The sequence below is a fragment of the Muntiacus reevesi genome, chromosome 11, assembly GCF_963930625.1.
Source record: "Muntiacus reevesi chromosome 11, mMunRee1.1, whole genome shotgun sequence".
NCBI classification, from domain to species: domain Eukaryota; kingdom Metazoa; phylum Chordata; class Mammalia; order Artiodactyla; family Cervidae; genus Muntiacus; species Muntiacus reevesi.
The window spans coordinates 62,497,121-62,523,249 of record NC_089259.1 but is presented as its reverse complement, the minus strand read 5'-3'; the positions used below and the strand labels follow the sequence as shown (position 1 = coordinate 62,523,249).

The 26,129-nt window shown below is 36.8% G+C and overlaps 1 long non-coding RNA gene across 2 annotated transcripts in view; it reads left to right on the top strand.

Moving 5' to 3' along the window:
* LOC136144435 (uncharacterized) overlaps window positions 1-26,129 on the top strand; it is a 55,929-nt gene that overhangs the window by 7,482 nt on the left and 22,318 nt on the right. Inside the window, exons 2-4 of one of the 2 annotated variants that reach the window (XR_010658545.1) lie at window positions 14,469-14,551; window positions 16,210-16,324; window positions 21,428-24,937. This is a non-coding gene — a long non-coding RNA (uncharacterized lncRNA). Of the gene's footprint in view, window positions 1-14,468; window positions 14,552-16,209; window positions 16,325-21,427; window positions 24,938-26,129 lie in introns of those variants that run through there. The other variant, XR_010658544.1, reaches the window with a different exon arrangement.

Here is a 26,129-nt window from a genome sequence, read left to right as displayed (position 1 = left end):
ACATTGGCTAGGAAATGCACAATAAATGGCTTGTAAAAAATGTCCTGCCAGTTTTCACTCTCAGAGGCAATGATCATGCAGGGCTCTATTTCCTTTTGGGAAAAAGAGAGTATTTCAAGTCTTAAAAATTTGTTCTACTATAAAATTTAAATTTCAAAAAAATCTAATTTATTATGAAAAAGTTTTATATTTCTTTTAAAATTAGTTATTTTTATTTAATAATTTTAGGCATTAAAATCTAATATGCTTGTGTTTACTATTATTACCATTTTTGTAACTGTTTGTCATATAATTATGTGAATGCTATTCCCTGGAACCATGCAACTTGGTTGCTCTGATGCACCCAGCTTTTTGTCTTAACGATTCTCCTAATAACGTAAAAATATTTTAATTTTAAATGATTTTAATTACATATATTTGCATATCTATTATGTTAATGTTTTCATTTTAATTTTATCCCACTGATCTCAAAGAAAAAGCATTTTCTTTTATAGAGAAAACAGTATACTTCTATTCTCCTCTGTCTTTAATTTTTTCACCTCTTAACTTTTAATCCACAAAGGATTTATGTGTTGTAATGAATGAAGTTTAGCTCTAAAATATTCCTCCCCCAAAGCTAACCAAATGTCCTTAAAGGATTGATTGCTCCTGACTTATCCTCCTTCCCTCCAGATTTATTATTTAGTAAGTATTAACACATACAAGGAAATTGTTTACTCAGAATTTTTTAAAGTCAAGGTTTGCCAGAATTCTTTTATAGCTATACATAGATTTGTTTGTTTAGTAGCATGATTTCACATTCAAAACCAAGGATCAGCAGGATCAATTACTAATGATTAGCTGTACAGGAGCATTCTAAAAGTCTACCCTGGGGGTTGGAATGAATAAAGTAGATGTCAAGTCTTGCGTATGAATTTTCCTAGAAAAATGTCAAGCTGTTGGGTACACTTGATATAAAATATAATGTGAACTACAGATAACTCTAGCTGCCACTACTAACTGATTACTGGAATATTTTGATGGTTCTTTTTATTCAAACTCAGTTTCTGTGACATATTTGAGCCAGTAATAGACACCCACTCTTCAGACAGAATATTTGCAGGAGATAAGCCAGTAAGAGAAATAATTCCTATTGTAATAGTTCTGGTAAATAAAAACACATCAGAGGCAAGCTGGCATCATGGCAACAGGCATTGTGGGTAGGCTCTATACAAGGGTGGAGAAACTGGGGATGATTCAGGATATATCTTTCCTGTTCAAATGATGCTCTGAGAGTTGACTCAGAATGATTTTCCTAGTCAACGCAAGATGAACAAAGAACATGGCTCAACTCAGGTAAGTCATGGTCCAAGACAGGAGACCCTTATCTTTACATCAGCACCACTAATGTCCATTCTGAAAGAGGCCATGAGATTATGATTAACTGAGACCAGGAAAGAAGAAACTAGCAAAAGACATTTGGAATGTACTCTACATATTCATTCTTTTTTAAATTTAGACAATGACAGTAATGTGACATTTTCTTTTATTGACTAATATTCAATAATATATGGAGGTAGGGAACAAAAAACAGATACAGATTGTCTGAAAACTAGTCAATTATTTGATCTTGGTAATTTAATTAAACTGTCCTATGTTTTTCTGAGACAACAAAACTGTATTCTAGTATCTTTGACTAATTTTTTAGTTCATTTATTTTACGTAGCATTTGTTAACAACTAAGAAGCTGGAACCAAGATAATTTTATCACTAATTGAGGACCTTTGGTTCTATTTAACATATGTTTCTAAAGGCAGTTGGACTAGACTTGGATTTCCAGGTTAATCAAGTTCAAGGATGTGTCTTGCAAGATGACTTGACTCGAATGGAATCATTAAAAGAAATACACCTAGTGACACCAAGCATTGATTTCCTTAATGAATATCTCCTATGGCTTCACTGGTTTTACTTACAGTATACTCTTGTGTTTAATTGTTTTCCTCCCATCACTGTCAGAGTTAACTTGTAGATTCATGTATAAAGTTGTTAAACATCTTGTTCATGCTCTCATTCACTGTTCTCTCAACACAGAGCCATTCACAAATTTGTATCAGAGTAAATGCCAAGAAATACTTTGCTCTCCCTGAGGAATCTATACATGGTTTTTTTTTGTTGTTGTTGGATAATAAGAATCATATAATGAATCACATACTGTTTTCTAGGGGAGATTGTTATCTCACACATTATTTACCTTCAACTCCAATGCAATAGAGACTTACATAGGAGTTAGGTTTTTAAGTTAACAAAGATGGCAAAATAATATACACTCAAAGTCATCCTTAAAAATCTCCTAGCTAGTTCCACCTTAGAAAGCAGTACACTATGTTTCAAAATACAAACACAACCAGTGTCTTATCCAATATTGAAAATGATTGCTATTCCTTAGATAAGTACCTTATGAAATTGTGCTGTATTTTTTTTATCCAGATTCCAAATTCATACTATTCAATAACATGCTCCCACAATGATGCTTGCGCCTTGGCAGCAAAGCTATGACCAACCTAGACAGCATATTAAAAAGCAGAGACATTACTTTGCCAAAAAAGGTCCATCTAGTCAAACCTGTGGTTTTTTCAATAGTAATGTATGGATGTGAGAGCTGGACTATAAAGAAATCTGAGTGCCAAAGAATTGATGCTTTTGAACTGTGGTGTTGGAGAAGACTCTTGAGAGTCCTGTGGACTGCAAGGAGATCAAACCAGGCAATTCTAAAGAAAATCGGTCCTGAATATTCATTGGATGGACTGATGCTGAAGTTGAAACTCAAGTATTTTGGCCACCTGACGTGAAGAATTGACTCACTGGAAAAGACCCTGATGCTGGGGAAGATTGAAGGCAGAAGGAGAAAGGGACGATAGAGGATCAGATGGTTGGTTGGCATCACCAACTCAATGAACATGAGTTTGAGCAAACTCTGGGAGTTGGTGATGGACAGGAAAGCCTGGTGTGCTGCAGTCCACAGGGTCGCAAAGAGTCAGACACGACTGAGTGACTGAACTGAACTGATGAGGCATTCAGAAACAGGTGAGCACAGGTAGTCATCAAAACAGCAGATTCACACCACTCCATCACATATTCATTACAGCCATTGGTGGCTCAGTTTTCAGTATGTGTTAACTAGTTCTCTTTCTCACCTCTTTTCACAGTCCCCTACAGTTAACTCATTATAGTTAAGTAGACAGATAAATCAAGTGCACTGCAATTGGAATAACCTACAGTCAGTATGTGTATCTTGGAGAAGGAAATGGCAACCCACTCCAGTATTCCTGCCTAGAGAATCCTGTGGACAGAGGAACCTGGTGGGCTGCTGTCCATAGGGTCGCATAGGGTCGGACACGACTGAAGCGACTTAGCATGAATGCATGCATTGGAGAAGGAAATGGCAACCCACTCCAGTATTCTTGCCTGGAGAATCCCATGGATGGAGGAGCCTGGTAGGCTGCCATCTCTGGGGTCACACAGAGTCAGACACAACTGAAGTTGACTTAGCAGTAGCAGTATGTGTGTGTGTGTGTATATATTTATTCTAGTTTTCTTGTCTTTGGGTCTCTATCTTGAATTTATAGTTAATGAATTTCTAATTTTCATTACTTTTATTTTTGGATTGCATGTCATATGTGATTGAAGCTGAGGTGAGAAATAGGTAGAGAAACACCTAACAAAATAATGTCAAACTTGGAAACAAATATACCGCACCAACACAGAGGAATCCTGAAGAGGAGGAGGTGTCCATTTATTTTCCAGTGAACATGTAAGAACAAACATAATTTTATGTTTTTATCACAACGAATTATTTTGATTTAGTCTTCCAGCTCAGAATAAATGGCACCAGTAGAGACTGAGAAAGATCGTCACTGCATGGGAACTATAAGAGATGTTTTTTGAATATGGAAAGCAGATTGAAATCTCTGAGAAAATACTGCAGAAGAAGTTATTAAGGTAGAAATGGCATCTGATCTCTTCTGGACAAAGTAGAAAGGACAGGTTCAGACTTGGCTGTGGTGGTGTGGAAGGTAAGAGGAAAAGTTGGGGCTAAGCAGGGTTATTCACTGAGGATCATAACACTGACATGCAGCACTCTGCCTCCATCCAATCATTACTCACAGGACTGATGGTCTGGCTTATATTCCATGTCCAGGAGAAGCCAAGAAAGAGGATCTTCACTAAATAAACGGAACAAACCTCCTGGAGGCTTATTCTAAATCTAGAATCACAGACATGTTCCCTTGTGCAGTGCTGTACTGTTTGAAAAAGGAAACACAAGTGCCTCAATACCCATTAAGAGGGAATTACATGAATGAATATTGATACATGACAATGTAGCATAGAAATTTAGACAGCCAACAAAGAAATGGAGGAAAACAATAGAATATAAAGACTAGAGAGCTCAAGAAAGTTAGAGATACCAAGGGAAACTTTTGGCAAAGATGGGCACAATAAAGGACAGAAACAGTATGGACCTAACAGAAGCAGAAGATATTAAGAAGAGGTGGCAAGAATACACAGAGAAATATACAAAAAAGATCTTCATGACCCAGATAACCATGATGGCGTGATCACTCACCTAGAGCCAGACATCCTGGAATGTGAAGTCAAGTGGGCCTTAGGAAGCATCGCTATGAACAAATCTAGTAGAAGTGATAGAATTCCAAGTGAACTTTTTTCAAATCTGAAAGATGATGCTGTGAAAGTGCTGCACTCAGTATGTCAGCCAATTTGGAAAACTCAGCATGGCCACAGTACTGGAAAAGCCAGTTTTCATTCCAATCCCTAAGAAAGGCAATGCCAAAGAATGTTCAAACTGCTATACAATTGCACTCATCTCACACCGTAGCAAAGTGATGCTCAAAATTCTCTAAGGGAGGTTTCAAAAGTACGTGAACCAAGAACTTCCAAGATGTTCAAGGTGGATTTAGAAAAGGCAGAGGAACCAGAGATCAAATCGCCAATATCCGCTGATCACAGAAAAAGCAAGAGAGTTCCAGAAAAATATCTACTTCTGCTTTATTGACTATGCCAAAGCCTATGACTGTGTGGATCACAAAAATAATTGTGGAAAATTCTGAAAGAGATGTGAATACCAGACCACCTGACCTGCCTCCTGAGAAATCTGTATCAAGTCAAGAAGCAACAGTCAGAACCAGATATGGAAAAACAGACTGGTTCAAAATTGGGAAAGGAATACGTCAAGACTGTATACTGTCACCCTGCTTATTTTACTTATATGCAGAGTACATCATGTGAAATGCCAGGCTGGATGAAGCACAGACTGGAATCAAGACTGCAGGCAGAAATATCAATAACCTCAGATATGCAGATGACACCACCCTTACATCACAAAGTGAAGAGGAACTAAAGAGCCTCTTGATGAAGGTAAACTAGGAGAGTGAAAAAGTTGGCTTCAAATCGAACATTCAGAAAACTAAGATCATGGCATCTGGTCCAATGACTTCATGGCAAATAGATGGGGAGATAATCGAAACAGTGACAGACTTCATTTTGGCGGAGGGGGCTGGGGGTGGGCGGGAAGGCTCCAAAATAACTGCAGATGGTGACTGCAGCCATGAAATCAAAAGATCCTTGTTCCTTGGAAAAAAATTATGTACAACCTAGGCAGCATATTAAAGAGCAGAGACATTGCTTTACCAACAAAGATTCATCTAGTCAAAACTATGGTTTTTCCAGTAGTCAGGTATGGATGTGTGAGTTAGACTATAAAGAAAGCTAAGCACCAAAGAATTGGTGGTTTTAAACTGTGGTGCTGGAGAAGACTCTTGAGAGTCCCTTGGACTGCAAGGAGATCCAACCAGTTCATCCTAAAGGAGATCAGTCCTGAATATTCATTAGAAAGACTGATACTGAAATTCCAATACTTTGGCCACTTGATACAAAGAACTGACTTATTCGAAGAAAACCTCTTGCTGGGAAAAATTGAAGGCAAGAAAAGAAGGGGACAATAGAGGATGAAATGCTTGGATGGCGTCACCGACTTGATGGACATAAGTTTGAGCAGACTCTGGGAGTTGGTGATTTTCAGGGAAGCCTAGCGTGCTACAGTCCTTGGGGTCGCAAAAAGCTGGACATGACTGAGCAACTGAACTGAACTGAAAAGTGCAGACATAGTATATTAGCAAGATATTTTTCAGGTGAAAAGGCAAGGTATAGAATAATACTGAGTAATATGCTCTTTCTGAGAAACTAAAATAAAGATATAAATAAAATATAAATTATCTAAAAATATCTATTTGGAAAGGAAAAATACTAGAATTTGATTTAAGGAAAATGAGTTGAACGGTCTTCTTTCCTATGGGGGAGCCAATAGCCATTGTCTATATTTAAAAAAAAAAAAGTATACTTTTTAGAATTAGGGGCATAACTAACAGAAGAAAAACAAAGAGAATTTAGTCTTATAGAGAATACAGGAGATAAGTTAAGAAAAAGGACTGAAATTTGACCTCCTGTTTTTAAACCCGGACAGCTATTCCTTAGCTTCATGACCTTAGTCAACTGTTTTCTTGCCTCTAAACAGGTGATAAAAAGAGAATCTTTGTCATAAGGCTATTGTGTTTTGTTTTGGAAATAAGAATTAACAGCTGTTAGTCTACTGTGTGGCATATAGAAACTAATCAATAAATTTCAGAAATCCCAGCTAATACTATTACTTGAGAGGTGTGCATTAGCACATAGAAGACACTGTATATATTTAAATGTTTATCCCATCGTGATTTCACCAAAATAAAGTTTTAAAATCTTTCACAAATAAGGATATTTGGCAAACTAAAGTGGCCCTGATGTGAAGTAACAGAGAACTTCAGGCAGCAGCGGAGATTGATTTGGGGGGCGACTTGGGGAGGACAGAGTCAGGAGACCAGAAACTGAAAATAATCATGAACAGAAGTAGGTAATGGTGGCTGGAGGTATAGTTTGGGTTAAGCAGAGGCTTAACTTTAGATGTTGAACTTTGAGGGGATGTCAGTCTATATACAGTTAGAAATTTCCAACATTTGCTTATCCCTCAAATCAGGGGCTATTTCTTCATCATTCTGAATTCCCACCACTTGCTTTACTTAGCTGACACACAGTAGCACTCGATACATGTTGAACGAATAAATGTTTGGATAGATGGATGGGTGGGTGGGTGAAAAGATGAATACTGATTTAAGTATCAGCTATACAAATGTGACAGTGAAAGGAAAGAGTGTGTAAGCAAGAGATAGGAAGTACATCTTAGAGAATATCTATATTTAAAGAAAAGTGAGCCAAAAAGGAGACGAGTGGGAGAGGCGCCACACAATTAACAACACCAGAGCCCACGGGATGAAGTCATGGAAGAAGAGTTAACTTGTTAACAGTAGTTAAGTAGTTTTGCTTGTCTTCTCTTAGGAAAAATGAATGACTTTGGTAAGAGAAATTGAACAGAAAATGCCTTTGTACCTCAAACTATAAAAGCATCATATTTATAGATGATAAGACTAGTTAAAACTCTGTCTTTGTAATTGAAAAATTATTAGTGCCTGTCATTGAGTGCTTGTCTGTAGCTACTGAGTACTAACTGGATTAAAATACCTTGCTGAGAGAAAATATTATTGCTTATCTCTCAAAAAAAAAAAACTATACATACCAATTATAAACAATTGGAAAAATACATAACATTGGAAGAAAGAATAAATAATTGGCTTAACTGTAACCGTTTGATTACTTTTGCGTTTCTATAGTTCTTATATTGTGCTGGTTTCTTAAGTCATCACCCTAGACAAGTATTCATATCACCAAATGCACTTACATTTGTTAAAGGCATCATTATTCCTAGGTTATAGTAAGAAATATTCATACATTTTTTTCAGGGCAGGAACATTTGGTACATTTTAGAATTTCATATTTCAGATCATCTTGATCTTACACAAAACTTGTTGATATATGGATTCATTACACAATATTACATGGATATTGGTATTCTGCAACATAATACACATAGAAATGATTCCTTTCATATTCTGAATTCATGGTGGATAAATTTTTATCCTTTTATTGGGCTCTGTTTCTGGGGCCTATGCAGTCGATGCATGCTGTCTGAGCTGTCTCAGTGCAGCTGGTGATAGATCTTCAGGATATACCATTAGCTCTTCTCTGGCTATGCAATGAAACATGCAATTTTACTACTAATGATACTCCTTAGGCTACAGGGATGTGAAATGGGTATTTTCAAAGTGAAGTTGCTAAGTAACATTAAGAAAATAGCTATGAAAGCAAAGTTAATGATCTCAGTTGGTACCATTTAGCTAAGGCATTTAAACTAATAGCGGCATCAGGCTGAATTTACTGTAACTCAGCAGCTCCTTCTCTGTGCTTTGTTGGAGACAACTTCATTCGCCAGACAACCATAACAGTTAGTGCTTTGGTCTCTCAATTGCTCAGCAAAATTAACAAATTAATACACGACGCAATTGTAGGATAGTTATTATTCCCATTTCACTATTAACAAAATAATAAGCAAGTAATGTGATTTGATGGCAAAGAAAGAAATTAGATGAATTAAGAGAAAGAGGAAAAACACTGAAATGTGTTGATATGACCAAGGCAACATCCTTACTTCTGTTTTACATACTGAAAATGCATTTGATGCAAATACCTAATACTTGAGAAATTCTTAAAATATTTTCCTGGATTTTAAGTTTCAGCCAGTGGTAACACAAAATAGAGAATTCACAAATTAGAAGTAGGTGTCTCAAACTGGCTCAATGGATTTAATAAGGAATCTCTTATACTCTTGCTGTGTGATAAATTTGGGGGAAAATGTCAAATGGCTTATAGAATATATCCTTGGGTCCTGAAATTGTGAAAAAAAAAAATGGCCACACATTCTTTGTCATAGAGACTCTAGGACATGTGAACATCACACTTTTTCAGAGTTCACTGAGAGACCACTGGTCAGAACTAGCCTTGTCTACAACCCACCATATTCTTTTAAATTAAATTAAGTGGAATAGAACTTGAAAAAGAACAGATATATGTTTATGTATAAATGTATCACTTTACTGTACACTTGAAAATAACACAACATTGCTAATCAACTATACTCCAATATAAAAAAAATTTAAGGTGAGGAAAACAGTAAGAATAAATACTGAATAGGAGACTAGCTTCACTTCCCCCAAAGGGAGGATGGAGGGAAATGTGTCCCTTCCAAGAAATGTCTGTGGTGGTGGTGGTGCAGGGTGCCTCATCTCTCGTGAAGTTTGGGGGTACAAGGAACTATGGGAAATTGGCCTTTTGAGTTGGGCTGGATGCCTGCTCAGCTGTAGAACCCATCAATTCCTCCAGGTATAGAGTTCTTGGAAGAGCATTCTGGGAGTTTGTGTCTAAAGGGTGATGTCCTTGTTTAGACCTCCTCTCTCATGGTGAGAAAGAGGAGACACTTCACATGTACCTTGTGAAGTTTGGGGAGATCTTTCACAGTCCAGAGTTCTCTTCAATTCTAGAGACTTCTGGAGGCAGAAGGCTCTGGAGTAGGGCCTTGAAACAATGCTGGTAAGAATATGCAGCAACCTCCAGTTCATGTCCCATTAAATTAAACCTTCCTTGTCTTCTTCACACGGATTTACAGTTCTAGTGACAGTGTGTGAAGGAGCACTGGGTTAGTAGAGAGGCAGCGGTTGTGAGTTTTCAGGATGTTCAACTCTAAGAAGAAGCTGGGGTGTATATTCCTGACAGGGCTAGTTTCTGCACTCTAGGAGAGTGAGGTATTTAGTTGTGTCATACTTGGGGTGAAGGTGATATTCACATCACCAGTAGAGAGACTATCTCAGCATGAGCACACACAGATAAAGCCCCATAGCTCCCTGCCCCACTAGCATAACGATATCTCAATTTTCCCTCTCCCTCCTGCCTGATCCCAAACACAGCAGGCATCAGTAGTTGATGGAAGAGGGTAGAGAGACCAGTTTCCTCTCCTCTACTCCAAGCAATAAGCACCACAGCTCAAGAGGAATAAGATGTACAATTGGAATTAAGTTCACATAGAAGTCTTTAACATTGACAGGATTTTGTCTTAAATTTAGCACAGAAAATGTACTCTAAACCAAATTATCAATGGAAATTTATGGAAGTTGGCAAACATGTAATCAATATTCCTACTACATAGAGTGAGAAGGATGCATGACAACGTACAGATGAAAGGGAGGATTGATGAAAACTATCAAGTGAATTCATGTTCATACACAACATTTGGAAACTTCTCACTAAAGTGGTTCCATTATATTTGTGGTTAATTACTGCAATTTATCAATAAAGACATGAAAACTCTGTCAATCAGTCAATCAAAATTTTCCAACAAAATAGTCTTAGATACATTGCTTAGGAGAATAATTGAAACAGTACTACCTATGTTTAGTTTGGATACTGAGTATATTTTGGCTTGAAATGAATCAATCCAAAATAATTTTGTTCTACATAATGAAGTCTTCACCCAAAAACAATATTTTTATGTATACTGTATTCTTATAGAGCATCTCTCTAGAAAATGATCCAAGAGTTCAGTCAACAGAAATTTGACCCTGTACCTTTGACTGGACTGGAGGAAATATGTCAATAAAGGTCGCAGATCTGGGAACTAGGGGTAAATCAGAAATGATCCTGAACAAATGGAAAGGAACTGAATGAAGAAAGGTGTCTGAGAACTATTAAAAGAGTTTGAGCTTTAGTAGCAGGTCAAAAATAGGGCTTCATCCCAATTCATCCATCCTTTTCAGATAGGTATCTAAGGACCTAAATGCCTTGGAAAATCCTTCCTGAAGTGGAAACTATCCAGACCATCCCAAGACAGAAGAATAAGAGATGAAGATGATCATCAACTAGTGGGATCTTCTGGCATTTTTTGAGAAATACAAGTTAATCCTTACCTTTTGAGTTCTTTTTGTAAACAATGTTTATAAATGATAAACCACGCTGGCAGGCTAGGAATAAATTTCAGGATGCTAGTCCAGAAACCACTTTTAGTAACTGTTGAATAGCGCCAAAGAATCAAATGACTATTTCTTGATTATAGGATAGCATAAATTTATCAGTGAAAAAAAATGACAGAGTCTAACATTATATATCACCTGTGGGTCAAAGTCTATGTGCCTAACCTGAAATGTCAAGGGAAACATGAATTTGACAGTACTGAATTCATCCTTCTTTAAGGAAACTAAGGTTTAGCATTGGCATTGAATAGCACTTAATGCTATTTCACTTAGAGTGCGACATTAGAAGCAGGATTCAATCTGAAATTCTTATTCTAGTGATTCACCTCTTTGCAGTGTATAAGGTATTTTAGCAAGGAGTCACTGTTTCAGAGAGAGTGATGTGTTATGAAAAGAAGAAAAAGTCACTTATTACCACCAAAATAAGCAATAACGATGCTTAAAAAGAGAATACAGCTTGGTCTTGCATGTGGGCTGATGAGGGGTGAGACTTGTGTCTCATTGTTATGAAAGCTCAGATTTGTTTTCCTGCAGTGGCAACGTTCCCTTATGACCCAGGTGGCAATCTCATTGATTTTTATGACTAAGTGAGTTGCCGCAGCTTACATGCATAACTAGTCTTAAGCGCTTCCCTGAGTGAAATTGACAGTTCATTTTATTTTGGTTACACAGTTTTCTTGTCCATTGCTATACACATTTTATAAGCAATGTGAGAAAAAGTTAATTTTCTGCTGTTTACATTAGCCAGGCAGTGTTTACTCTCCAGGGTTGCGGAGGGGCTCCACTGAAGGGGTGAGATGGTCGGTTGATATTTCCCTGGCAATAATTTCATGCTTTCTTCACACAAGAGCCCTGTGGATAAAATGCTTTCCCTCTCCGATATCTCTATCCAATTGCTTTAAAAATTTCTGGCTACTTGCCTTTCATCCTGTTCAACATACAAAAGTTGAACATGAAGCAAAATGATTGAAAGCATCAGCTTGACTTGCCTAATTCCCATGGACAAAGATTAATTTCTGAGAAACTCAAACTAAAGTCTAATTGGTTGCTCTAACATAAATTCTAGCATTATACCATCAGGCTAAATGTAATATTTTTTTAAGAAAAACTATTCATTACACATATATATTCAAATACACATTCCAGTACCTTTCATCATAAAATAGATCACTTAAATTACTGTATTGCTACTATCAATACATAATATAATACATATTATCACTACTATCAAAGTTCCTTTCTCTCATACAGATACATTTCTTGCAAGAGTTGCCAGTATTTGCTCTCTTCATATCTTTCATCTCTAATTTACAGCTAAATATATCTTTAATCTGCCCCTATTCACAGAGCACATGTCTCACAAGTTCACCAACAGCCATCACACTATTACATCCAATAGGTTTTTTCTCAGTACATATCCTACCTGGGCTGTCATCAACATCCAAAATTGGCTCATTTTCCTTGACATGACCTAGAGCCCCCTAGGGAGTTCTTCTACTGGGTTGGCCAAAAAAATCGTTTGAGTTTTTCCGTAACATTGATTTAACTTTTGGGGCAACCCAATACCGTGTTCTCATTACACAGACCCTTCTGCATAGCCCACTACCATGGCTTCCATGACTCTATTATTTTCAACTTTTTTCTCTCTTAGCAAGGAGTCACTGTTTCAGAGAGAGTGATGTGTTATGAAAAGAAGAAAAAGTCACTTATTACTGCCAAAATAAGCAGTAACAATGCTTAAAAAGAGAATACAGCTTGGTCTTTCATGTGGTCTGATGAGCGGTGAGACTTGTGTCTCATTGTTATGAAAGCATTCATCATCAGACTCGAAACTAATTAAATCCTCGACCTCTTGACTTGGATATCTCACAGACACTTCAAACTCAGTATCTCAAACTCAACTCATGACATTTCCCAGTCAGTTGTAGTCCTGGACCAGTGCACTCTCTCAATCAACAGTATGTTCATTCAATCAGCCATATGAAGCTAAAATCATTCTTAAATTTCTTCCTTACTTCCTACATCCAATTAATGACTAGAAACATATATTTCAATTTTCCAAATCTCTCTCACACCTATGTTTTTTCTCCTGCCTTGACCACTGTTCCTCTAGCTTAGCCTTCACTTGGATCACGGTAATTATTTTCTAACGTGTCTTTCACATTTATTCTGAACTTCCTCCAATGCACTCCACTCTCTAAAGTGTTCCTTTCAAAAGTCCTGCTTCTGTTTAAAATTACCTCAAGGTATTGGTAGAATAACATTGTTAAAATCATGTTCAGTTCAGTTCAGTCACTCAGTTGTGTCTGACTCTTTGCGACCCCATGAATCGCAGCACGCCAGGCCTCCCTGTGCATCACCAACTGCCCAAGTTTACTCAAACTCATGTTCATCTAGTCGGTGATGCCATCCAGCCATCTCATCTTATGTGGTCCCCTTCTCCTCCTTCCCCTAATCCCTCCCAACATCAGGGTCTTTTTCAATGAGTCAACTCTTTGCATGAGGTGGCCAAAGTACTGGAGTTTCAGCTTCAGCATCAGTCCTTCCAATGAACACCCAGGACTCATCTCCTTTAGGATGGACTGGTTGGATCTCCTTGCAGTCCAAGGGACTCTCGAGAGTCTTCTCCAACACCACAGTTCAAAAGCATCAATTTTTCAGCACTCAGCTATCTTCACAGTCCAACTCTCACATCCATACATGACCACTGGAAAAACCATAGCCTTGACTAGACGGGCCTTTGTTGGCAAAGTAAGGTCTCTGCTTTTTAATATGCTATCTAAGTTAGTCATAACTTTCCTTCCAAGGAATAAGCATTTTTTAATTTCATGGCTGCAATCACCATCTGTAGTGATTTGAGAGCCCCCCAAAAAATAAAGTCTGACACTGTTTTCCACTGTCTCCCCATCTATTTGCCATGAAGTCATTGGACCAGATGCCATGATCTTAGTTTTCTGAATGTTGAGCTTTAAGCCAACTTTTTCACTCTCCTCTTTCACTTTCATCAAGAGACTCTTTAGTTCTTCTTCACTTTCTGCCATAAGGGTGGTATCATCTGCATATCTGTGGTTATTGATATTTTCTCCCAGCAATCTTGATTCCAGCTTGTGCTTCTTCCAGCCCAGCCATTTCTTATGATGTACTCTGCATATAAGTTAAATAAGCAGGATGACGATATATAGCCTTGACGTACTCCTTTTCCTATTTGGAGCCAGTCTGTTGTTCCATGTCCAGTTCTAACTGTTGCTTCCTTACCTGCATATAGGTTTCTCAAGAGGTGGGTCAGGTGGTCTGGTATTCCCATCTCTTGAAGAATTTTCCACAGTTTCTTGTGATCCACACAGTCAAAGGCTTTGGCATAGTCAATAAAGCAGAAAGAGATATTTTTCTGGAACTCTCTTGCTTTTTTGATGATCCAGTGGATGTTGGCAATTTGATCTCTGGTTCCTCTGCCTTTTCTAAAACCAGCTTGACCATCTGGAAGTTCATGGTTCACATATTGCTGAAGCCTGGGTTGGAGAATTTTGAGCATTACTTTACTAGCGTGTGAGGTGAGTGCAATTGTACGGTAGTCTCAGCATTCTTTGGGATTGCCTTTATTAAAGTGCATTCATGACTTCCCCCTCGCCCCACCTGGGTCCTTTAGTTTTACCTTCTGCATCTCCCCTCCCACCCCAGCTCATACTCTGCATTACTGACTCCACTCCTTTTCAGTTCTGTTCTTTAAAGAGATGCATTCCTCCTCTCTCAGCTTCGGGCTTTGTGCAAATATTCTTTCTTCTGCCACATTCCAGCCTTATTTAGAGAAACCCCTACTTATCTTTAATTTCCAAGCTTAAAAACTGCATCTTCAAAACTCTAGCCTGACTCATTCTGTTCTTTCATAAGCTTTCAAAGTACCCTGTACTTCTCCTTCATAACATTTTTAATACCTTTAACTGGATAATAAGTTATGTAATAAGTAGTTTACTATGTGTTCTTGCAATTAAAAAAAGTAAACTTAAAACGGAGAGAGACTGTGGTGGTCTATGTTAGCAGATTCTAAGAACTAGCACTGTATCTGATCTGAGAAAGAGAACTCTGGATATATTTTGAATTAATGAGTCACTGACCCCCGAGTCACTTCACAGTAATTTGATTTAGTTTCTATGAACAACTTATGTAAGATAGAAAATTAAAAATAGAGTTAGAGAGACCAGGAAAAGGTCAAAAAATGTAAAATCTTAGTAGATTATGATCCCATCTTCAGCTAGAATCCACAAGTGATGGGAAACATATTTAAAACTTCGTAAAAATGAGGAGCCCACAGTCCCCATCTCCTATTTAAATTCTCATATAAACCTTGGCCTCCTTTTTGATCCCATCCTTGTCCAGGTAAACCTTTATGAACTAGGTAGGCTTATTTTATACCTTGACATTTGCTCAGCCTATTCATCTGAATTCTCTATTTTTACTTGAGCCAGTAGCTCACTGTTAATTGTGGTTATCATTGCTGCAGTCTATGATAAAATCAGTCCTGTTCCACCTAACCTTGATCTTTCCTCTTGATCAATCTTACAAGCTCTCGTCTGTCCCACCATTCATCCCACCAACTCATGCACAAATTTAGTTCTCACCAAAGAATAGAAAATAACTGCTACTCACAAATAAACATGAAAGATGCTTAGATGGGGTTTAGGCTTTATCAAGTATCCATGTTGTTTTGTGATAAAAGCAGAATTGAAATCATTAAATAGGGAGCATGCCTGTTTACCATGTCTGGCCAATAAAATAAACTTGATTTATTCACTTATTCTAGACTTAGATGGCAATTTGAACTATTTCAACCCAAATTGCTGATAATACTTAAATTTCAGTGTTTCTGCTTGATTGCTAAGCAGAGTTGAGGAGCCAGAAAACCAATACAGTCTGTAATATATGACTTAGACGGGGATCCAGGGTAGAGCGATAATACTATTGACAGACTGAGAGTCAGGTGGTTAGGACTTATTCAAGGCTCACACACCCCCTAGGTCCAACCTGACTTTAGAGACATGGCACAAATTTCCTGTGTCTCAGTTGTCTTTGCCTATAAAATGAGAAAAGAAAAATGTATTTCAGCTGATAACTTTGAACTTAATTTAAGAATGCAATTAAAGCATTTTGACATAGGATGTTCTCCATAATTGTTAACGCAAATCATACTTTGAATTCCACATTTATCTAACAGGAATACAGATGTTAATGGAATGGACACATTTGGTAGACTTCACTGGACCTCTTTATACTTCCTATCAGAAAATACCCTAATGTTTGAATTTTAATATGGAGAGGATTTCAACAAGGTAATGTATTAATAAACTGAAATCTACAAATCAGTGCATCTACCAATAGATATACTAATTAATTGTGAATTTTGGTAAGAAACTGAAATATTACTAAGTTACAGAATACAAGGTTCAGTAAATTTTGCTGCAAAGGACTAGTTAGTAAGTATTCTGGGTTTTGTAGACCCTGCGGTCTGTGTCTCAACTACTCAAACCACAGTGCAAAAGCAGCAGTAAGCAATTCTTAAATCAATAAGCATGGATGTACTTCATTAAAGCTTCTGTAGTATTTTATCACAATGCTTCAATTAAAACTAAGAACACAGGAATTTTAAGTTCACATGTCATAGAATGTTCACTTGTAAAGTTTTCCAACCATTTAACAATGTTAATAAAAAACAACAACCAAAAAAAACAACAAAAAACAAAAATCCTAGCTGACAGGCCATGTAAACACAGGTGGCAAGCTTGATTCAACCCACAGGTGATAAGTTCCCACTGGATATTCTGTCTCTTTTACTGAATTATGATGTTCATTTCCACTGACCCTCTATTCATCATTGAAATCCCATAAGCACGAGGTTCTCTGTTTTATTTTCTGATGTATTCCAAATGTTTTGAACAGTGACTAGCGTAAAGTAGAAAATTATTTGTGAAATAAATATTTTTTCTTCTCCTGAACTCTTTATAATAGAAGTTTCTAGCAAAACAAAAGTTTTACTTGCTCTTTGGCACGTTTTCAGACACAGAGGATTGAGGATTACAAAACTTGAACTTTAACATTTTGTAATTATTATCCCAGAGTAATAAAGTAATTTAAACAGTGGTGTCAGGAGATGTTTACGCTACAGGTTAGTAACTTGTAGGTGTGTGTAGTTAGAAAGTAGAAAGTAATATATATGAAAAGTGAAAGTGTTAGTCGCTCAGTCGTGTCCAACTCTTTGCGACCGTAGGGACTGTAGCCTCTGTCCATGGAATTCTCCAGTTAAGAATACTGGAATGGGTTGTCACTCCTTTCTCCAGGGGATATTGCCAAACCAGAGATCAAACCCAGATCTCCCAGTTTGCAGGCAGATTCTTTACTGTCTAAGCCACAAAGAAAGCCTGTAATATACATGTATGTACATATATGTGTATATGTGTGTGCTTAGTCGCTCATTCATGTCTGACTATTTGTGAACCCCATGGACTGTAGCCCGCCAAGCTCCTCTGTCCATGGGGATTCTCCAGGCAAGAATACAGGAGTAGGTTGCCATTCCCTCCTCCAGGGAGTCTTCCCAATCCAGGGATCGAACCCAGGACTCCTATATTGCAGGTAGATTCTTCACCAACTGGACCACCAAGGAAACATGTGTATATACACACATAATATGGAAAATATAATATACATACACACATATACATTTATGTGTACATATACACATAACTATTTTATAAACACATACAAGTTCCTTATTGGTGCCTATGTTTCAGAAGGCAAATTTATATATGGGCTTATAAATTGTTACACAAGTTACTTTTTGAGTATGATACTTAAACAGATATTTAATCAGGGCAGCTAAGTGGTAATCACACTAATTAATCACAACGTAAAAATACATTCACCTTAGGAAAATCAACACTATTAAACTCTGTGATTAATTGGCTTAAAAAAAACACATTGTAACATAATTATTTTAGGACACAAGTATTTTTTGATAAACTAAGTGGGCTATATTCAGTTGTCAGAATTATATCACATCTTTCATGAAGTAGGAAAGCAGACAAAAATAAGTAGCTTTTAAAATCATTATACAATGGAATTATTGCTATGAGATTTATTTAAATGGTATTAGCCCAAATCATAATTTAAAAACAGCAAATTTATCATCATAGCTGAATGCTTGAGGAGAACAATTTAATCCACTTTTAAACTCAAGTTAATTAAAATAGTTCTTACCTTATCTGCAACAAAAGCGTTACTAACACTTGGCACTCCTGTGCATCACAACACTTCTCAATCATTGTCACTGTGTTTTTGTTATCACTGCTAGAAAGCCTAGAAAATTCAGTGCTTGTTTCTCCTCTGAACTGGAAAAAGGCACTAAGTTTAATGGGCTAAATGAAAGGGCCAATTTGCACAAAAATGCTTTGAACATATTTAAATGTGACATCTAGTTAAGCTTCTAGTAGAAATGTCATCATCCAACGAGTGAACAAGGCAGGAATGCCTGAGACACAGCTGGCATTGTGAGTGACATCATTATAGTAGATGACTGATTAAAGGAATACTTGGAGATGAACTATTTTGAGGTTCACATTTGGAATCACAGAAATGAAGTGTATCAACTGCCATCTGTTTCTTCAGATGCTGCCCCTCCCCCCATTTCCTGGCCTTGCTGATAGAGTGTCATCTGGGCCCAATGTGAACGTGGTCAGTGCCAACTATATACTAAACAAACCGTCTGTGTTGTTTCTCTTTTATTCACTGGTGCTTATTTTGGCTTGAGAATACACTACAATACTCTGTAAAAACATCAATTACTAAAGAAAACATGTAATATTTTGATCAAGTAATTTTGATCAAGTAATATATGAAAAAATTATTTATTTTTGTTCACTCACTCACTGTGTCCAACACTTTGCAACCCATAAACTGCAGCACCCCAAGCTTCCCTGTCCCTCACTATCTCCCAGAGTTTGCTCAAATCATGTCCACTGTGTCTATGATGCCATCCAACCATCTCATCCTCTGTCGCCCACTCCTCCTCCTGCCCTCAGTCTTTCCCAGCATCAGGGTCATTTCCAATGATTTGACTCTTCTCATCAGGTGGCCAAAGTATTGGAGCTTCAGCATCAGTTCTTCCAGTGAATATTCAGGGTTGACTTCCTTTAGGACTGACAGGTTTGACCTCCTTGCTGTCCAAGGGACTCTCAAGTGCTCCTCCAGCACTACAGTTCCAAAGCATCGGTTCTATGGCACTCAGGCTTCTTTAAAAACCGTGTATCATTCCTAAGTTGGGAAAGCCTGTCTGTACTTGAACAGGTATAAACACACATTAGTTCTACATAAAAAGGATCAAATTTTATGGAGTCTGCCTTTTTTCTCCTTGACCTCATAGCTTCAATATTGATCCTTGCCAGTTTTTATAATTCTGTGCCATTGACTTTAAAGGCTGTAGTTTAGATGTATCACAATTTATTCAATTATGACCTTATTTATGGACACTTAGTATATTATCAATTTAACAGTATGATATACAATTCTTTAGTGAACATTTTGTACTTACATCCTAGTAGTAATCTGTGACTATTACTCTGGATAGATTCCTAGAGAGAAAATGCACGTCAAAGGGGATAGACATATTAAATTTGAAAATAAGGCTAAATTTTCTCTCAAAATGGTTTACCTGTACAGTCTAAGACTGGTCCAATTTTTTGTATCTTCATTTGCAGCAGATATTATAATTCTTTGTTTATGGTCAAGTATATAAATTAAAATAACCATTATTGCTTAAATACATTTTTCAGAGTATTGTGAGGTCAACACCTGTTTATATATGAAAATCTCTGTATTTTTTGTGCTCTGATTTGTGTTCTTAATCTTAAAACATTTTTATTGGGTATCTTTCTCTCATTGTTTTATAGGTGTTTCATAATACCCTATGCCTATTGTATTTGCCTATTATATTTGTTAGAAATATTTCTTCTAATATTTCTTCAAAGTTATATTTTAGCAATAAAGAATACTTCACTTTAGTTTTGTAAAGTATATAAGTACTTGCATTATGGTATCTGGGTTTTTATTCTTACTAAGATCTTTCTCAAATGTTATAACTGGAATTATTTTCCACTATTATTTCTTACTCTTTGAATATGTTTAGTTTTATCTTTTGACTTCATCTATACATGAGGCTGTATTGTGCAAATGTGTGTGGTGTAAAAAGGTTTTTATTTACTTACCAATGAGTAGCCAGTACGCAAAGCATCATTTGTTGACTATATTTCCTGCTTTAAAATGACAATGCTATCATGAACTATTTCCTGATGGAAACTCTTTTTGGAATCTGTTTTCCACATAGCTTTATTTTTTCCTACTCATGTATATATTACACTGTTTCTTCTATTACAGGTTACTGAACTTTTGGGGCATGTAGCAAAAGAAGACCATAATCACTGTACTTCTTTTTAAAATTTTTCTTGGTTATTCTGTCACACTTTTTATCCATGTAAATTATGGAATCAGTGTGTTGTATTTCACAAAAAAGTCTTTTGGTTTGTTGATTGGTATCACATTGAATATATAGATAGAAAGAAAGAAAGAAATTATTTATAATGACAAGACCTTAAATGACCCTCAGGATCTTTGCACAGAAGCTGATACACCTCACAAGCTGCCAATATCTTACTCACTAGGATTGAGATGCTATCTCATACTTACATAGGTATGGACTGGATTCAGAGACTGTTATTCGCAGGCAACTCAAATAAATATAACGTAATGCAAGTATTTTAAACTTAACATGAATAGGATAATTGAGTGGGTTAAGTCCTCATTTCCACTACATATCATATTGTCCTCATGTATCAAGCTACAGAATAACACAAATTATAATTTAAAAAAGTTGATTGAGCATGAAATAAGAACAAAGGAAATTCATTATTTAATTCAAATATTTAATGATGCAATGGATCCAACTATTTAATAGATATTCACAAACCACTTGGCTTGGATAGATAAATGTCCTGTGTCAAGCTATACTCTACCATGGGCATTCTTAGAGACCTTAACCATATCTGCCTTTTTCATACTCACATTCCAATAATTGCATTTTGTAGCAGACCCATTCCTGATGGACATAGATATCCGCATGCATGTTTTGCATCCACTAAGACCTGATAAGCTGTGAGTAACTGAAATCCTGATAAGCAGCAGCTTACATGACTCAGTAGTGAATGACAACAAGGGCAAAATTGTGAGAATAAATATTGTGCTATCTACCCACAAAGGTCCATAATTCATCCAACTAATAACCTTACTAGTCTGGAGGTCAGAATTTGCTAAGGCTGGAAATATCCATATTATACTGTTAGATATTATTTTTATACCTTTAGTACATATCTAATTTACATTATTTCCAGGTTCCCGAGAAGCACTTCTTTCTGCTATTATTTTCTCTTCACTTTGGCAGAAAGTTCCTCCAAAGTCAAGAGGAACTAATGGTAGAGAAACTGCATGGCGAATAGATGAGGAAACAATGGAAACAGAGACAGACTTTATTTTCTTCTGCTCTAAAATCACTGCAGATGGTGACTACAGCCATGAAATTAAAAGACGCTTGCTCCTTGGGAAAAAAGCTATGACCAACTTAGGTAGCATATTAAAAAGCAGAGACTTTCCTTTGCCAACAAATGCCCATCTAGTCAAAGTCATGGTTTTCCCAGGAGTCATATATAGATGTTAGAGTTGGACCATAAAGAAAGTTGAGCACTGAAGAATTGATGCTTTTGAACTGTGGTGTTGGAGAAGACTCTTGAGAGTCCCTGGGACTGCAAGGAGAACAAACCAGTCAATCCGAAAGGATGTTGGTCCTCAATAGTCATTGGAAGGACTGATGCTGAAGCTTCAACAGATTGGCCACTTGATGCGAAGAACTGACTCATTGGAAAAGATCCTGATGCTGGGAAAGATTGAAGGCAGGAGGTGAAGGGGACGACGGGGGGATGAGATAGTTGGATGGCATCACTGACTCAATGGACATGAGTCTGAGTAGGCTCCAGGACCAGATGATGGACAGGGAAGCCTGGGGTGCTTCAGTCCATGGGGTTGCAGAGTCAGACATGACTGAGCGACTGAACTGAGAGGCACTTCATTTATTCTGAAGACTTAGATTTACTTCTATTTCAATTTTTTAAATTAAAATAAGATTCTTTAACTAAAAATAGCTACTCTATATCCCTGGTTTTTGTGCCAATCCTAAAGGAAATCAGTCCTGAGTATTCACTGGAAGGACTAATGCTGAATCTGAAGCTCCAATACTTTGGCCACCTGATGCAGAGAGCCGACTCATTGGAAAAGACCTTGATTCTGAGAAAGAATGAGGGCAAGAGAAGAAGGAGGTGACAGAGGATGAGATGGTTGGATGGTATCAATGACTCAATGGACATGAGTTTGAGTAAACTCCAGGTGGTGGTGGTGGACAGGGAAGCCTGGTGTGCTGCAGTACATGGGGTCGCAAAGAGTCAGACGCAACTTAATGACTGAACGACAACAATTTTTGTATGTTTCTCAAATTTCTTGCTACAGGATATGATGCCCATTAATTTCAGCATTCCAGTCCCCCTATTCTGTTTGAATTTTAACTACTTACGGTTCATCACAAGCATGATACCCATGGCTAGACACAATAGTTCTGGTGTTAGCCAGCTATTTTTCCATTGGTATGTGTCCAGCATAGTACCTTGTTACACAATACTTGATCTACATATTTTCATTGTGTACCGATTTTTCACTAACACAAATATAGCTTACTCAGAAAAGTCCTTTTAATTATCCTGACAATGTTTAAAGTTTTCATATTAGAGTCACAAAGACAAAAAATCATAATTGTTGAATTCACAGGTTTATGGATAAACACAGCCCAACAGTGGAACATCACACCTTATAAATACATCAAATGTCAAAAAGATATATTGTCCACCATATGCCCAGCCCATTCTCCTTTCACCAGGGCCTCCTCTGAATGGGTAGCCTATGTGGTCTTTATCTTCTTGCTCCTAAATAACCCCATTTGCTGGTCAGAGCTGAGTGCACAGGTGGACACTTGGCCCAGGTCACTTGTTCTATGGGAATTCAATTCATTAGTTGAAGATAATCCAAACAGTCTTTTCCTCCCATAAATTTGGAATTGGAAAACTAAGACAATTAGATTCATCTCATCCAGAAATGAAAGATCTTATAAAACTAAGTCTAGACAAAGTCACATACAGTTCAAAGCGTGAAGTACAATGAAGCCAGGAGGAGAGAAAGCTATTCTGCAGAAAAAAGTTGAAGAAATTTGGGAAAAGCAGAGCTATCTGCCTCTGAGGGCCCATGAGGTAAAGAGAGGGTAGCTTTAACTTATGGCTCTCCATTTGACCATGATGAAAAATGTTTTGTGGTTTGGATGAAAACTGTTGTTGTTTTTCTACTGAAAGCTGAGCCTCATCAATCAAGCTCTTAACATTTAAGCTGCTTTGACTGGACTTTTCTTCCTTATAAAACATGTAAGTCCTTATAAAAGCATGTAAGTCAGTCATGGGAATAGAGAAATGCAGCAATCAATTTCTCTTTGGGACATCAAGGAATGCTTCATTTGTGCACATAATGGTAAGGTGAACATAAATGGGTAGAGAAATGAAGGGAATAATTCCATATAGGAATGAATAATGAAATAATCTGAAATATCCAGGGATGGTGTAAAGAAATATTTAGATATATCAATTTCCTTAGATAATAGTAGTCAGTTAAATTCTTACTGGCATTAGTCAATAGACATGTGATCCTGGTCAAAGGCCTGAAGGAAGTAAGGAAGCAAAGCATGTGACTATCATGTGAAGAACACTCCAGCCAGAGGGAATAGAGCCCAAAGGCAGGATCTGACTCATATGTCTTAGGAAGTACAAGGTCAATATGATAAGAGGGGAAGGGACACAGATGGCTAAGTGGGAGATGAGGGCAGGGTTTGGGGACCACAGCATATCAGCTTCTGAAATCTAACTTCAGAGTCTAATCCTTTATGGTGATAACCATGGGAAACCAGGGAGGATTTTGAATAGAGAAATGACAAGATCTGAATTCTATTTTAACAGCATCATTCTTAAATGTTCAACAAGTCATATAATCATAATCACTACTTTCAATTTACCAACAGCAGCTCCAAGACTGCAATAATGACACAGTCTCAACCATTTGGCTTAGTTGATATATAAGTAATTGAAAAGTTAGATCAATGGATTTACTTGAATTCCTTTAAGGAATTCATTACCCTCTCTATACAAAAAGTTTAGGTGACAATTTATTAGCAAATAACATGACATTATAAACTAGAAACAGAACAAAGATAAAATTTTTTCTTAGATTAAATATAACCTAAAACAAAGTGAAACAAACATTCAAAGAACATAAAATAAATTGTCAGACACACAAAGGCCCTAAAATTGTTAATGCTTACTATTATCAATTAAAAGTAACAGCAGGTCTTATATTTTGACAATCAAGCTAGAGGTAGAGGGTAAGAGTGATATTTTGTTTTTAAAGAAGTAGTGATCTAATCACTATATATAGAATGTCTTAATTTGAAGCAATGTAAATTCAAGATGAAAATGGTCTTTTTAACAACACAGAGTAATATGTTGAATATGGTTGTTAGTAAAACTAATTAAACATCAGATGATAAGCAACTAGAGATTATCATACTAAGTCAGTCAGAAAGAGAAATACAAATACTATACGATACCCTGTGGAATCTAAAATATGACACAAATGAATCTATCCATGAGACACAGACTTACAGACATACAGAGCAGACTTGTGGGTGCCAAGTAGGGGGTTGGGAGGGTGATGAAGTGGGAAGTTGGGGTTAAAACATGTAAGATATTACAATATGTAATGGATCAACAGCAAAGTCCTACCATATAGCACAGAGAGCAATTGAATATATTCAGTATACTACAATAGACCATAATGGAAAAGAATATTAAAAATTAAAACATATGTATAATTGAATTGATTTGCTGTACATAAACTAACACAACACTGTAAATAAACTATACTTTATTTTTTAAAAAATCCAGATGCCTATCAAATTGTTTTTGTTTCTAACTAGTTGTTCTTAAGCCATACTATAAAATGACAGTTTTAGATAACAATTTCATAGGCTGAATCAGATAGGCTTTAGGTAAAATTGTCAATAAGGCATAGGAAAATTACTTCCATTTTTTTAAATAAAAAGTAACATCTCTGGACATAAACTATTTCTCCCTCCATTCCACTGTTGCATTTTATAATAGCCAATTGTGAACAACTGTAAATTTCAACAACACAGTCTTTAACTTCTCTATGACTTCATCAATGTTTTTGCCTACACATGGACAGTTCTTCCAATTTGTCTACCTAGTGCATTTCTTATCATCTGTAAATTTCACATAGAGTCCTTCTACACGAAGCTTTCCCTCACTTGCTCAACTAAGTTCCACTTTCCCTGTGCTTCTTAATCAGTTTTCTATTACAGATTAACAAAATATATCTCTCTGACCATGGCCTACAAAGCATCTCCACTTTTAAGGACTATGTGACTTGATTGGAGATGCCTGTGTAATCAGGTATAACCTCCTCATCTCAAGGTCCTTAATCACATTTGCAAAATCTCTTTGCCATACAAAGTAACTTTTCACAGTTTCCACATTTCTAAAGATGTGGACATCTTCAGAGGTCACTATTCAGCCTACCACAGCATCTAAAGCACAAACATCCACTAAAAAAACACCACTGAGTGTGTAATGTTGACCCTTGAATAACCTGGGCCTGATGCACTTATAGACGGCTATTTTTCGGTAGTAAATACTACCATACTACCAATGTCATCCACCATTAATAGTCCACGGACCTGGAACCACAGAGACAGAGGAACCGTGTATAGGAAAGACCAGCTGTAATTTATCTGTCAGTTTAGGGGGGGAGGGGTTGAGGGGGACCCTCACCCATGCACTGTTGAAGTGTCAACTATAATTACTGATTTGGAGTCTATTTCTCCATGAAAGTACACTTTTGGACAATAGGCTTTGTTCCACCCACTGTATTTAA